Here is a 16,659-nt window from a genome sequence, read left to right on the forward strand (position 1 = left end):
CTTCCCTATGACTGGAGGGGTGTAAATGGGCCACTTCAACTTGAATGGTCCCTTGAAATGTGTGTTAACCACTTATGCTAAACAATCTGTTCCAAATTGCATTTAGCTGTAACTTTCTGAGGCTATGTGTATACTGCCTACCTTACGGTGGCACGGCACAGTGTAGCCACTTGATGCTGGCAGGAGAGAGATCTGCTGTTGGCAAAATAAAACCACTCCCAGTGAGGCATATTTTGTCAAAACTTTTGTCGGTCGGGGTGTTTGGATTTTTTTTCACACCCCTGACCGACAAAAGCTTTAATGACAAAAGTGCAGTGTAGAGATAGCCTGAGGCTACATCCGCACTACAGCACTTACAGCAGCACAGCTGCGCCACTGTAGCATTTGTGGTGGAGACGCTTTAAGCCAAAAGGAGAGAGCTCTCCCGTCAGCTTAATAAACTCCTGCTGCCAAGAGAGGCGGTAGCTATGTCAGCAGGAGAAGCTGTCTACACCAGCGCTTAGGTCGGTATAACTTATGTTGCTCAGGGGCATGTGGTTTAATCACATAAGTTACAACAAGTTACAATGTTATACCAAAGTAACCTGTAGTGTAGACAAGGTCTGAGTAAGTTTCCCAGACCAGAAGATGAGCTCTGTGTAAGCTCCAAAGTTTGTCTCTCTCACCAACAGAAGTTGGTCCAGTAAAAGATATTACCACACTCACCTTGTCTCGCTAATAACCTGGGACCGACACAGCTACAACAACACTGCATCCACCATCATTGTTGGATTACTCTCCACAGACTATTCTCAAACAATAATTAAATTTAACTGAAATCAGTGATGCTATTAAACTGGATACGAATATTTTTCTAGGTTAATTTTTGAAATATTTATTTACATCTTCATTGAAGAATATTGTCCTAGAGACACTTTTTCATTCTTGTTTTACCAAGTTACATCCTTATTATTAAACATTTTATGGAAAAAAAAACCAACAGATTACTTTAAACAATATTTGATCACTGCTCTACATAATGAACTACCACACTAGAAACAGTAGCTTCAGTCTGCACTTCCAACATTTCTAGGCCAAAGGAATCCCTGGTGAATGGAGCCCTCACGTAGAGTGTTTGCAGTTACTACATGTTCAAGAGATAAGTATCAAGGAAAGAAGGTCTACCGGTGAAAGTCTTATAAATCCCCCAGTAGAAGCAGGAGTTACTTAAACAACTAACTCAAAGTCAGGGTATCAAAGTCATAAATGCAAGGTGAAGAAATTCTCAATTAATTCTTATTTCATTCTGATTAACATTATCACATTGGCTAATATAAATAGATGGAAGTCCATTGTATGGATATAATAGGTGTTAACACTGTACTGAAGAGGAGGAAGAGGCAAACAATACACACATTAGTCATTAACAAGTTGTATATTTTACTCTAGCATGACAGTTCAGTTAATTACGTGCCTGAATTTTTACTGAGCCAGACAGCCTCCACAGGTTGAGGGCAGCCACAAGAGAATAGACGCTGCTTAGAGCAAGTACCAACATTACAGTCAAGTGGGCTTTGGGGGGAGAGCACTGAGGCTTGTGATTCCGAAGTACATGCTATGCCAATATTCATGCACTGTTCTCAGCCAGCCTTGCTCAAGGAGAGTTGCCTATCACTAGTAATGAGCAAATAGCAGCATGAACAACGACCACTGCTCTTTCAAAGTATTGCTAAGGAGAGACAAGGTGGGTGGTATCTTTCACTGGACAAACTTCTGTGAGAGAAAGCTTTCTCTCACCAACTGAAGGTGGTCCAATTACCTTTGGAGATGCCTTTGGATCTTCCAGTGGTTTTGATTTTACCAAGTTGTGAACACTTTCCAGCTCGGGGAGGGGACAGGGATAATTTATTTGCACAGAACTTTATTTTTAAAAAACAGTAGCAGCACTTTAAGCAATATTCAAAACAAATGTACACTGATTTGTACATGCTTGGGAAGCTAATTTAGCAATGCACTGAACATGCAAAAACCCACTCTTATTTACCGCACAACTTACCATTGCATACATTTTGGGTTTTTTGAGGGATGGGGGGTGTCAAGGTTCCTCCCCCACTCTGAACTCTAGGGTACAGATGTGGGGACCTGCATGAAAAACCTCCTAAGCTTATCTTTACCAGCTTAGGTCAAAACTTCCCCAAGGTACAAAATATTCCCCCCCGTTGTCCTTGGACTGGCCGCTACCACCACCAAACTAATACTGGTTACTGGGGAAGAGCTGTTTGGACGTGTCTTTCCCCCCAAAATACTTCCCAAAACCTTGCACCCCACTTCCTGGACAAGGTTTGGTAAAAAGCCTCACCAATTTGCCTAGGGGACTACAGACCCAGACCCTTGGATCTTAAGAACAATGAACAATCCTCCCAACACTTGCACCCCCCCTTTCCTGGGAAATGTTGGATAAAAAGCCTCACCAATTTGCATAGGTGACCACAGACCCAAACCCTTGGATCTGAGAACAATGAAAAAGCATTCAGTGTTTTACAAGAAGACTTTTAATAAAAAAATAGAAGTAAATAGAAATAAAGAAATCCCCCCTGTAAAATCAGGATGGTAGATATCTTACAGGGTAATTAGATTCAAAAACATAGAGAACCCCTCTAGGCAAAACCTTAAGTTACAAAACAGATACACAGACAGAAATAGTTATTCTATTCAGCACAATTCTTTTCTCAGCCATTTAAAGAAATCATAATCTAACACATACCTAGCTAGATTACTTACTAAAAGTTCTAAGACTCCATTCCTGTTCTGTCCCTGGCCAAGACGACTACAGACAGACACAGACCCTTTGTTTCTCTCCCTCCTCCCAGCTTTTGAAAGTATCTTGTCTCCTCATTGGTCATTTTGGTCAGGTGCCAGCGAGGTTACCTTTAGCTTCTTAACCCTTTACAGGTGAGAGGAGCTTTCCCCTGGCCAGGAGGGATTTCAAAGGGGTTTACCCTTCCCTTTATATTTATGACAGGGGGGAACATTAATTTAATATGTTCACATACAAAGCAAAAGTCACTTGAGAAACACTATAGCAAGGAAAGGTCAACCTTTCACAACTCATAAGTGAGAGAGTGCAGTGGAACCCCACAGCAGATGATGAGTAGCGCTGGACAACATTTTTTAGATGAAATTAATTTGCTGAAATGCAAAATTTTGTATTGACCACAACATTTCATGAATTTGGGTCAGTTTTGGCAATTAAGTTTGGTTAAAAAAAAAGAAATCAGAAATGTTGAAATGGTTTGTGACAGACTGACAATATCCTGATCAAACCCTATGGAATTAAGATAAAGTTTACTGAGTTAAGTTAAACCTTACTGAATTAGGGTCAATACCTTTGGGGCCCGTTCTCAAAATGCAATTGTGTTTATGTTATTGTGGCATTGTCTGTATCTTTTCTAGTAGGAGGGGGATGCTAATATATTTCCTCTGTTCAGCCCTTTGACGCCACCTCCCTGGAGAGGTAAGTAACTAGTCCAAACTGCTTTCTACAGTGACCAACAGACAAAGAAAGGATTTTTGGATAAATAGCCAAATTGATTTTAAACTGGCTCAGGGCCTTCTTCCTGAACCAGCCAACAGACAAGACCTCTAGGCCATCAAGGGCTCCAATTCTTAGGGAAGTAATGGATGAATTGGCCTACTGAGGCCCCATAAGACTGGGTGCTTGTTTTGAGCTAAAGCTGTGATGAGCTGGTGACCATAAAGGAAACCCTTTGGGTACGATGTCGAAGGACTGCTCCCGCCAGAGCCAATGTCAGAGGTGGAGTGATGTCTAGTAAGCTTATTAGCACTTGTGTAGGTTCTTTTATTCATGTTTTCTCTGTAATGCTTTTTTACCTTAAGAATAAAGTAGGCTTGCAGAGGAAATACTATGTGGTAACTTATAACTATGGTAATTGCACTGTTAACTGTTGTTGAGGAGGAAAGCAAAGCAGGCCCGCTTAGGCAGCCTGACTTTCCAGGTGAATTCACAGTACAATCAGGAAGCTGTGCAGCCTACAAATACTCTGGACAGAAGGAGGTAAGACAAGTCACCACCCAAGAGAGGTGACAACCAGAGGAGCCAGAAGCCTGAGAGTAGGTGCCCTTGCTGGACTACAGAGGCAGAATATAGGGGCAGCAGCCTTGAACTGTGACATGGTTTATTTTTTCATTTCTGAAATGACACATTTTGATATTTCTGGCTAGATTAACAAAGGCTGAGGTGCCATTCACAAAACCAAGAAGGAGGAGAAGGACCCCCTTGTATCCAATGGCCAAGTGGTTAGAGCACTCATCCAGGATGTGAGTGACCCAGGGTCTAAACCCCCTTTTGCCTGATGTGAGGCAGGGACTTGAACTCTTGTCCCCCACTTCTCAGGTGAGTGCCCTAACCACAGGCTATAGGAATATATTCTAGGTGATCCTCAATCTCTCCTGTGGAAGCTGCTCCACTTGGTATAAACAATTAAATACTCGTTCAGCCAGAGAGCGAGAGAATGACTATAGCCTGGTAGTTCGGGCACTAATTTGGGAGGGAAGACAGCCAAGTTCCAGTCCTTCCTCCCACGTCCTGGGTGAGTGCCCTAACCACTGAGCTACTGAGTTAATGGTGGGTAGGAGACAACCACCCCCCGTGAAATGTGCCTATATCCCTTGTGAATCTCACCCTTTGTTTCCAAATTTCCTTAACTTCTATTAAAACCAGTTTAAAAGGCCCCAACATGATTTTATTATTATTTTTCAGAACTGCCAGTGAACCAAGCAAATCCATTGTTTGCTCACTCTTATTATGAGCCATTATCCAGATTGATTTCAGAGTAGCAGCCGTGTTAGTCTGTATTCACAAAAAGAAAAGGAGGACTTGTGGCACCTTAGAGACTAACAAATTTATTTGAGCATAACCTTTTGTGAGCTACAGCTCACTTCATCGGATGCATCCGATGAAGTGAGCTGTAGCTCACGAAAGCTTATGCTCAAATAAATTTGTTAGTCTCTAAGGTGCCACAAGTCCTCCTTTTCTTTTTATTCAGATTGAGTGACTCTTGTATTACGCTAATCACTATTCACACACAGTATTTTGTTTGGACAATCCAGAATTTTGTTTTGCTTTGTTGAACTCACATTTTAATCTGTTAGCACCTGATCTTATATTTATGTTTTTTTTTTAATTTATTTTGTGTTTCTATTTCTGTAATCACTTCTTATAGCACAAGGAGTTTCTTCCATTGATGAGTAATCTCCTGTAAGAAACAACCTTTTTAAAAAGCAAAGATTGGGGAGAAGACCAAGAAAGGCAGTTTACTGACCAAAATTGATGGCTATCATTCCTTGTATGTTTTTATATTCAGCTTGGTCTCATCTCTAGCTTAATATTAGTAGAGGGCCAGATTCTGCTCTCAATTATTACAGCATAATTCCAGTCCAGAATCCTATTAAAATCAATGCATTTAATCTACAGTAGGTCCAGTTCATTTCAACTCAGTTATGTTGGATTTATACCAGTGTAACTGGCCCAGAATCTGGCCCAGAGACTTCAGCAAAAGTGTCACAGTAACAGAGACTGAGTGAAAGTTGCTGCCTGACCATGTGAAAAGGTTGACAGGACAGAATATTCTTCTTTTGAGAAGCCACTCTCCTTTTAATTTAATGACGTCAAAGCATTAGAAACATCATCATCTGGACCCATGGAAAAGAAGCCCTTGAGGAATTCCACCATGATTTCAACAATTTCCATCCCACCACCAACCTCAGCCTGGTCCAGTCCACACAAGAGATCCACTTCCTGGACACTACAGTGCTAATAAACAATGGTCACATAAACACCACCCTATACCAGAAACCTACCGACCGCTATTCCTACCTGCATGCCTCCAGCTTTCACCCTGACCACACCACACGATCCATCGTCTACAGCCAAGCTCTGCGATACAACCGCATTTGCTCCAACCCCTCAGACAGAGACAAACACCTACAAGATCTCTGTCAAGCTTTCTTACAACTACAATACCCACCTGCAGAAGTAAAGAAACAGATTGATAGAGCCAGAAGAGTTCCCAGAAGTTACCTACTACAGGACAGGCCTAACAAAGAAAATAACAGAACGCCACTAGCCGTCACCTTCAGCCCCCAACTAAAACCCCTCCAACGCATTATTAAGGATCTACAACCTATCCTAAAGGATGACCCAACACTCTCACAAATCTTGGGAGACAGGCCAGTCCTTGCCTACAGACAGCCCCGCAACCTGAAGCAAATACTCACTAACAACCACATACCACACAACAGAACCACTAACCCAGGAACTTATCCTTGCAACAAAGCCCGTTGCCAATTGTGCCCACATATCTATTCAGGGGACACCATCACAGGGCCTAATAACATCAGCCACACTATCAGAGGCTCGTTCACCTGCACATCCACCAATGTGATATATGCCATCATGTGCCAGCAATGCCCCTCTGCCATGTACATTGGTCAAACTGGACAGTCTCTACGTAAAAGAATAAATGGACACAAATCAGATGTCAAGAATTATAACATTCATAAACCAGTCGGAGAACACTTCAATCTCTCTGGTCACACAATCACAGACATGAAGGTCGCTATCTTAAAACAAAAAAACTTCAAATCCAGACTCCAGCGAGAAACTGCTGAATTGGAATTCATTTGCAAATTGGATACTATTAATTTAGGCTTAAATAGAGACTTGGAGTGGCTAAGTCATTATGCAAGGTAGCCTGTTTCCTCTTGTTTTTTCCTACCCCTCCCCCCCCCCAGATGTTCTGGTTTAACTTGGATTTAAACTTGAAGAGTGGTCAGTTTGGATGAGCTATTACCAGCAGGAGAGTGAGTTTGTGTGTGTATGGGGGTGGGGGGGATGTGAGAAAACCTGGATTTGTGCAGGAAATAGCCCAACTTGATTGTCATGCACATTGTGTAAAGAGTTGTCACTTTGGATGGGCTATCACCAGCAGGAGAGTGAATTTGTGTGGGGGGGTGGAGGGTGAGAAAACCTGGATTTGTGCTGGAAATGGCCCACCTGATGATCACTTTAGATAAGCTATTACCAGCAGGACAGTGGGGTGGGAGGAGGTATTGGTTCATATTCTCTGTGTATATATAAAGTCTGCTGCAGTTTCCACGATATGCATCTGATGAAGTGAGCTGTAGCTCACGAAAGCTTATGCTGTAATAAATTGGTTAGTCTCTAAGGTGCCACAAGTACTCCTTTTCTTTTTTTCATTAGAAACAGAATCTCTACTTTAAAAAAAACATAGTGGCTCAAATCATCAGTCAGAATACCACCCACACAAGTTGCAGTTACACACATGCTACAACACTGGCGAGTCTTCATAAGGCATAAATAAGACCCAAACTGTAGTACACAACCACCCCGGGGGGGAAGAGGGGGTTGTTAAAAGAGAGGAGGAGAGGAAGCTTTCCCCCTTATGCAGTGTTGTTGTAGCCGCGTTGGTCCTTTTTCCCTTGACTAAGCAAAGCTTTTCCCTTGCCATCATTCACAAAACAGAGAAGAATCAGCCCATTCAGTAAATTCATACTGTGGGAATGCTGACTTTAATGGACTATTCATAAGACGCACATCGAATGAAAAGCTGCATATAATTTATTGTACCAATTTTAAAAATGCACCATATTAAGGCAACCTAAGAGTTGTTCATTTTATGTCTTTCCATTAAAGAATCATGCACACTATTCTTCAACCAGCCATTTCTAAAACTCAAGGGAAAGAACAAAGTGGAACGTTAAATATTAAGCTTATGATTTTCAGCAAGTTCTGCTTTAATTAATTCTGTTTTAGCTTTCCATCATGAAAACATTGTAACTAACAACAGTCCTCAAAATAAGGTCACATTCCCCTCAGCAATGCACTGCTCTGCCTGACTTGAGAGCAAGGCTCACACATCACATGTCATGTCCCATGGCTCTTGGCCTAAAACCAGGCAAAGCTAGATAAAGGCCTACAGATTGTTAACAGTTCTTCTGCGTACAAAAACATTATTTAGGCTGATAAGTCAAGCAACTAAAAGTTAGGAAATGCCAAATTTATAGCTGCCTGTGTAACCTTAATTCAGCCCCCTTGTGTGTCCATCCTTTGAACTGAATGAGCCAGGAATCTGGTAGGAAAAAAATCACATGTAGATCATGTAATTAAAGACTATCATGATGTATATGGACAAGGGGGCTGAAACTAGGGGAATTTCATGGGATAAAGAAAAGGCACTTCTGTAGCCTGAGGAGAGTCTGCCTGATGAATACCCACAGCCTGACTGCAAACAGAGTATTAGAGCTCCTCAAAAATAAGGATGCAGAATCGTCTACAATGGAAAGTGTTGGGCAACCTAACAGAGGTCGCTGCTTGTTCCCCCTATAATACCACATACACATGCAGTGCCCACCCTCCGTTACCCATAAACTCTGCTGAGGTCCCACTGGCAATGGCTGCCAAATGTCACTCTATAGAGTGAGTCAAACGTTTGCCCCTGCAGCTTATCACTCATGCCGCAAGGGGCTGCAGGTAGCTAGCAGTTTCCCTTTCAGCTCCTTCTTCTGGCTATTACACACTTGTCTCCTTGGCTCTACATGGCAGAACCCCATCATAACAATCAAAGGAACACATAATAGTCATAACACCACCACCAATATCACCCGCTTTCTTCACAGACGGCATGTTGCATCTTGGTGTGCTTCCTCCTATGTGTAAGGGGCAAAGAGCACACATAGCTGGTGGGGTGGAGGGGAAGGAGGAGGAATCCACTGTAGCAGGTAACAGATAGGAGCTTGTTGGCCCCAACACCCAGGAAGTTTTAGAGATCTGGAAGAGAGAAGAGATCTCCCCTTAAACTTCCCCACTCCTGACACTACTAACTACAGCAGTGATTCTCAAAGCCGATCCGCCGCTTGTTCAGGGAAAGCCCGTGGTGGCCGGGCCAGTTTGTTTACCTGCCACATCCGCAGGTTTGGCCGATCGCGGCTCCCACTGGCCGCAGTTCACCGCTCCAGGCCAATGAGGGCTGCAGGAAGGGCAGCCAGCACGTCCCTTGGCCCGTGCCGCTTCCCCCAGGCCAGTGGGAGCCGCGATCGGCCGAACCTGCGGACGCGGCAGGTAAACAAACAGGCCTGGCCCTTGGGCTTTCCCTGAACAAGCAACGGACCAGCTTTGAGAACCACTGAGCTAGAGGACTAAAAACTTAAAAAGCCAAAGCTGACATGACATATACGTCCTCACAGGAGATGGCATCCACCTTAACTTTGTAAGAGCTTGCCCAATTTAATCCAACACCACTTATGAAAACTATCCCCCTGAAGAGTCACCATCAGTTACCTCAACTTAGCATAGATACCGTTTTCATTAAAACCTGAAAACTAGCATCCGATGAAGTGAGCTGTAGCTCATGAAAGCTTATGCTCAAATAAATTGGTTAGTCTCTAAGGTGCCACAAGTACTCCTTTTCTTTTTGCGAATACAGACTAACACGGCTGTTACTCTGAAACCTAGCATCTACTGATAAACCATCCAATTCTGCAAGAGACTACAATGAAGAGGTATAACTCTAGAATTAACTAAAAAAAATTCTGCCATGTTTGACAAGTGACAAACCTGACCCCTTCAAGCCATTGTTTAAAATGACTGATCCTCTGGGGTGAACAGGAATAGCTATATTTAATACCCACTGTAATAAAGCATGGTTAACCCCTGATTTCTTAACAAGGTTGACCTTGCTTTTTTACAATGAGTGGTTGAACTCTTATTTTGCTCATGTAAGTAAGATCATCCAGCTCAGCCACTGGTTCAAGGTGGCATGCAGGGAGCAATGTTTGACACTATTTGTAAAAACAGTAAAACTTCTTAGGCACAGCTTAACTAGAAACATTCATGTTTCCTCCTAATTATTAAGCCACATAGAAGACAGTACTATGCCTCTAAAAATACTATCTATTCTAGTTGTCATGCAAGAGCACCATCTGGTGTTCAGTACACTGAATTCTTCACACCAGTTTTTATTCCTGATCTTGGTCACTCCAGATTATTATACAGAACCAAAACATTTATAGGGCCTGATACTGTGAAACTCACTCAAGTAAAGGTTGCTGAATAGACCCTAAGAGACAGACTTTCCTCAAGACAAAAAAACAACCCAAACATTTCTCCATCAATCAGTATACTGTTTAATATTTTGAAAATATTAAACAATACACTAAAAAGCCACAATATAATTTTAACACTATGTACACAACCCTTAATACTTAGCAAACAAGTATGCTTTTCCTCAGTCAATTGCACCAAGAAAGTACAGAAGTGAGTTTGTCACAACTTTATTCTTCCTTCTCACTACACTTCCCACCTACCAAACCCTTATGATCATCTACAAGCAAACCAACCCCTTCATATCCCTCCTTTAGATCCTCCGTTAGGCTCCTGAATATTCCCCCATCCAACCTTCCTCTCCCCAGAAGACAGAACATTCCTATCTTTCTAGATAAGAGCATAACAACATGCCTTCAGGATGCTAATTCCCTCCATTTTTCTCATCTGAACATCCACTTGCAGACCAACTCCCACATACCAAATACCTTTTGAGATGATCCATCTCCCAGTTGCCTGAACTGTCTCCTACACCCATGCATGAGGCTCAGTCCACCTGCCAACTATAAGAAACCCTACTGAAAATTCCAAATAGGCACCCCATACCTGTCTTATACCCAGTCCTTGGAACATCAAGTTTACAGCCACCTAAAAGCTACGGTAAATAAGGGTTGGACTGATGTAAATTCATATCCATATTTTACTAAAATTTCTAATATAATATCTTCCCATCTTTATTCAGTCTGTCATTCATGTTCAAAATTTAAGGTTTTAAGATTAGTAAAACTCTCTCTACAATTCACTTGAAAAATAGCTCCTTATTAAAGAAGTATTTTTAAAATGACAGAAAACATTAGTCCAGAATGGATACAGCACATGTTTTCAGTGAAAACAGGTAAAAGCTAAATATGTCATCTTAGACTGCAGACAGTTTGGTGCACTCAGCATAGCCAATAAAATAGTTTGGATCTAGTTGCTTCAGATCACTAAAGAATGCATGACTTCTTTGTAGCAGACAATGCTTCCACTAATTAAGAGAGGGCCTGCTATCTTCAGATAATGCTTCCACTAATTAAGAGAGAGCCTGCTATCTTCAAACTCAGCAACAGAGAAATCAGGGACAGAGCAATGCTTGGCAAGACCAAGTCAAGTGAAGGGCCCTTTGGGTGACCAGGAGAGTTGAGCCACAGCTGCAGGTTGAATGAAGAGGTGAGGACAAGGAAACGTGCAACTACAGAGAGCTGGATGGGTCATCAACATGGAAGTTACCGAGAATATGCATGTGAGATTGTGATGCGAGGAAGAGACAGAGGAACCAGACAAGAGGATCAGTGGGCGGAGCTGAGTGGACAAAAGATGACAGCAACATGGAGAGGTACGAAAGACAAGTCAGAGGCAGTGCTGTTCAAGAGGAGGAAGGGGTTGGAAGCAGCAAGTCCAATCCAGTATAGGCAATGTGAGAGAAGGACAGGCCTTCGTAAGAAGGAAGCTGTAGAGGCAATGTCAGACAAAACAAAAGGGATCCAGGTCTTAGAGAGTCAGGAACTGGAGGGAGAAAGATAAGACGACATCATGGATAATGGAGATCTCTTTAGAGATGGAGCAGGCATTCCAGAGACAGCAAGATAAAGGGAAAAGGAAGTGGGAAGATGAGCATGGGGTTAGCAATGGTGACATGAGGGGGAATGATGGTGATGAGGAAAGATGTGGGACGTGGAAAGGGTGGAGTTGTGGCAAATGTCATCAGCGGTAAGGAGGTGGAGGCTGAGAAGGCTGTGAATGTGGAATCTGAATTTGAGCTGGTGGGAGCAGTGTAGGTAGAACTCTTGGGAACTTTAGTGGGATGATGATAACAAGGATGGAGAAAATGGAGCCTGTGGGAGGGGATGGAGGAGGAGGGCAGATGCAATGATGCAGAAGATGGGTATAGTGAGAGCCTTGGTTAAGTGGCAGATGGACAAAGTTACCCCAAAAAAGTTTGGAAACTGATGCACAAATTCCCACTACCAGGTAGCTAGACTGTATTACCCCAGAAACGGTGGAAGAGGCGGTCAGGCTGCACGATTGTTCTCTGAGGCTGACACATAGCTTTCAGGCCCTCCTCTCACCCTTAAAGAGGCATAAATAAGACACCTTTGAGGAGAATCTAGACAACATGCATCCTATCTTGGGTGCATCATTATTAAAATCTGCCAAGAAGAATAACCAAATTTATGACAGTGCACTAATAATCTACCCAGATCAATCATTACTGAGGAAAAAGCAAGAACATAAGCATGGCCATACTGGGTCAGACCATTGGTCCATCTAGCTCAGTATCCTGTCTTCCAACAGTGGCCAATGCCAGGTGCCCCAGAGGGAATGAACAGAACAGGTAATCATCAAGTGATCCATCCCGTCGCCCATTCCCAGCTTCTAGCAAACAGAAGCTAGGGACACTATCCCTGCCCATCCTGGCTAACAGCCGTTGATGGACCTATCCATTAATTTATCTAGTTCTTTTTTTGACCCTGTTATAGTCTTGGCCTTCACAACATACTCTGGCAAAGAGTTCCACAGCTTGACTGTGTATTGTGTGAAGAAATACTTCATTTTGTTTCTTTTAAACCTGTCTATTAATTTCATATGGTGCCCTCTAGTTTTTGTTTTATGAGAAGGAGTAAATAACACTTCCTTATTTACTTTCTCCACATCTCTCATGATTTTATAGACCTCTATTATGTCACCCCTCAATCATCTCCTTTCCAAGCTGAAAAGTCCCAGTATTATTAAGCTCTCCTTTTTGGAAGCTGTTCCATACCCCAAATCATTCCCCCCCCCCCTCCCTTTTCTGTACCTTTTCAAATTCCAATATATCTTTTTTGAGATGGGGAGACCAGATCTGCATGCAATATTTAAGATGTAGGCATATCTTGGATTTATATAGGGGCAATATGAAATTTTCTGTCTTCTTATCTATCCCTTTCTTAATGATTCCCAACATTGTTAGGAATTGTTAGATTTTTTGACTGCTGTTGCACATGGAGTGGATGTTTTCAGAAAACTATCCACAATGAATCCAAGATCTCTTTCTTAAGTGGTAACAGCTAATTTAGACCCCACCATTATATATGTAGAGTTGGAATTATGTTTTCCAATGTGCATTACTTTGCATTTATCAACACTGAATTTCATCTGCCATTTTGTTGCCCAGTCACCCAGTTTTGTGAGATTCCTCTGTAACTCTTCAGTCTGCTTTGGATTTAACTATCTTGAGTAGTTCTGTATTATCTGCAAATTTTGCCAGCTCACTCTTTACCCCTTTTTCCAGATCATTTATGAATATATTGAACAGTACTGGTACCGATGCAGACGCCTGGGAGACACCACTATTGACCTCTCTCCATTCTGAAAACTGAGCACTTATTCCTACCCTTTGTTTCCTATCTTTTAACCAGTTACTGATCCAGGAGAAGACCCTTCCTCTTATCCCATGACAGCTTACATTGCTTCAGAGCCTTGGGTAAGGGACCTTGTCAAAGGCTTTCTGAAAATCAAAGTACACTATATCCACTGGATCCCCCTTGGCCAATTTCTTGTTAACCCCCTCGAAGAATTCTAGTAGATTGGTGAGGCATGATTTCCCTTTACAAAAACCTTGTTGACTCTTCCCCAACAAACCGCGTTCATCTAGGTGTCTGATAATTCTGTTCCTTACTATAGTTTCCATCAATTTGCCTGGTACTGAAGTTAGGCTTACCAGACTGTAATTGCCAGGACCACCTTCGGAGCCTTTTTAAAAAGTTGGTATCACATTAGCTATCCTCCAGTCACTTGGTTCAGAAGCTGATTTAAGTGATAGATTACATACCACAGTTAGTAGTTCTGCAATTTCACATATGAGTTCCTTCAGAACTCTTGGATGAATATCATCAGGTCCTGGTGACTTATTTCTGTTTAATTTTCAATTTGTTCCAAAACTCCTCTAAAGAGACCTCAATCCGGAACAGTTCCTCAGACTTGTCACCCAAAAAGAATGGCTCAGGCTTGGCAATTTCCCTCACATGCTCAGCTGTGAGGACCAATGCAAAGAATTCATTTAGTTTCTCTGCAATGGCCTTATCGTCCTCAAGTGCTCCTTTAGCATATCAATAGTCCAGTGGCCCCACTGGTTGCTTAGCAGGTTCCTGCTTCTGATGTACTTAAAACAAAATTTTTGCTTTAACTTTTTGAGTCTTTGGCTAGCTGTTCTTCACATTCTTTTTTGGCCTTCCTCATTATATTTTTACACTTCAATTGCCAGAGTTTATGCTCCTTTCTATTTTCCTCAAAAGGATTTAACTTCCACTTTTTTTAACGGCTTCTATTACTTTGTTGTTTAGCCACAGTGGCACTTTTTTGGTCCTCTCATTAGGTTTTTTAATTTGGGGTGTACATTTAAATTGAGCCTCTATTGTGATGTTTTTAAAACGTTTCCATGCAGCTTGCAGGGATTTCACTTTTGGCACTGTAACTTTTAATTTCTGTTTCACTAACTTCCTCATTTTTATGTAGTTCCCCTTTCTAAAGTTAAATGCTACTGTGGTGGGCTGCATTGGTTTCCCTCCCCACCCACAAACACACAGGGATATTAAATTTTATTATATTATGGACACTATTACCAAGCAGTTCAGCTATATTCACCTCTTGGATCAGATGCTGTGCTCCACTTAGGACTAAATCAAGAATTGCCTGTCCTCTTTTGGTTTCCAGGACTATCTGCTCCATGATGCCATCATTTAAGGTGTCGAGAAACTTTATCTCTGCATCCCATCCTGAGGTGACATGTACCCAGTCAATATGGGGATAGTTGAAATCCCCCATTATTATTGAGGTTTTTTTATTTTTATAGCCTCTCTAATCAACCTGAGGATTTCAGTCACTATCATCATCCTGGTCAGGTGGTCGGCAGTATATCCCCACTGCTATATTCTTATTATTCAAGCATGGAATTACTATCCATAGAGATTCTACGGTACAGTTTGGTTCATTTAAGATTTTTTACTTCATTTGATTCTACGCTTTCTTTCACATATAGTGCCACTCCCCCACCCAGCACAGCCTGTTCTGTCCTTCTGATACATTTTGTACCCTGCTATTACTGTGTCCCATTGATTATCTTTATTCCACCAAGTTTCTGTGATGTCTATTATATCAATATCCTCATTTAATACAAGGCACTCAAGTTCACCCATCTTAATATTTAGACTTCTAGCATTTGTATATAAGCACAAGAAGTTTATAGAAATAAGCAGAAAAGCCTGAAATAAGATTGTGTTCCACTGGACTGAGTATGACAGGGAACTGGCTTTGGAAGCTACTCAAACATCTTCTCTTCTGCAGAAGGAAGCCAGGAAAGTGTCTGATCAATGGTATGATTGAGATGGAGTTAGACAACTATATGACAAAATCTTTTATATTTGTGAGATGAGACAATCCTTTCAGTAACTGTCATTCAAGTATTACCTGTTGCATTGGTAAAAACAGGCTTAAAAATAGGCAGAAAGAAATGGAAAGATGACAAAAAGCAATTGGCCTTGTCTTGGGGGCTAAATGTGAACCCAAAGGGCTGGGTTCACTTTCAATACTACTTCTGTGATTCTTCACAAGTCTGATATGGGAGTTGTGAAGAACAGCAAAGCCAAGCTTTGTACTGCACCATATGCATCATATCAAGAGTGATTCTGTTACCCTGAAGCCAGTATAGACTTTTTGCCCTGCTTCCAGTTGTCCAGCAAAAAAATTTAAAACTTCCAAATGCCACTAAAAATAAAAATAATAAAATATTTTTCATGATTAAGTGCTAGGAAACAACTGTGATGAATACTCCCTTGTACTCACACCCTACACACTATTGTAATAATCTTTATACAAAGTATGCCCTGTGAGGTAGTATTTAAAAACTCATAATTTGCTGATCAGTATTGTCCTGATAAAATGTGCGTGACAACACTATTTCAGATTCTGCGTTATGATCTTATTAACACATGTTCAAAACACCCCAGCCCTGCCCAAAGTCAGGTCTGTCCTAAACAAAAGAAGGAATGTGTGCTTGCCTTAATTTGCATTTAAGAAGTAAACAGAGTCATCAAGCAGGGAGGGAAAACAAAGGAAGTTCAAATAGGTGAAGAGAAAAAAAAACAGAGTAGGGAATATCCTTCCACATAGATTCTTTGTCTCCCAATCCTCAGCTGGAAATGTTTTCCAAGGGGTGGACTGAAATTATTAAAAGGAAGAACAAATACCCCAAGGGACCCTCCCCACCCCCATTTTTTCTGACCATTGCATTTACTGCATCTGAAAAGACAAAGGAAACAGTTGTTGGACTCTGTGGGAGGGGTCCTGACCTAAAGAGTTTGGTCAGTAAGACTGATGAAAGCACGTGGTGAGAAAACTTTGTTTTGAATCCAATGTAATTTGTTAAATTAGGCACCAGTAAGCATTCTCTCTCTATCTTTCTTGTAATCGTTTCTGACTTCTATGCCTCATTATTTGTAGTCACTTAAAATCTCCCTCTTTGT

General features: G+C 41.6%; 1 protein-coding gene across 4 annotated transcripts in view; it reads right to left on the reverse strand.

The window, feature by feature from the left end:
* Positions 1–16,659, reverse strand: part of DYM (dymeclin) — a 389,955-nt gene that overhangs the window by 339,427 nt on the left and 33,869 nt on the right. The gene's annotated exons all lie outside the window — the stretch shown is intronic.

The sequence above is a fragment of the Lepidochelys kempii genome, chromosome 5 (genome assembly GCF_965140265.1).
Source record: "Lepidochelys kempii isolate rLepKem1 chromosome 5, rLepKem1.hap2, whole genome shotgun sequence".
NCBI lineage: Eukaryota > Metazoa > Chordata > Testudines > Cheloniidae > Lepidochelys > Lepidochelys kempii.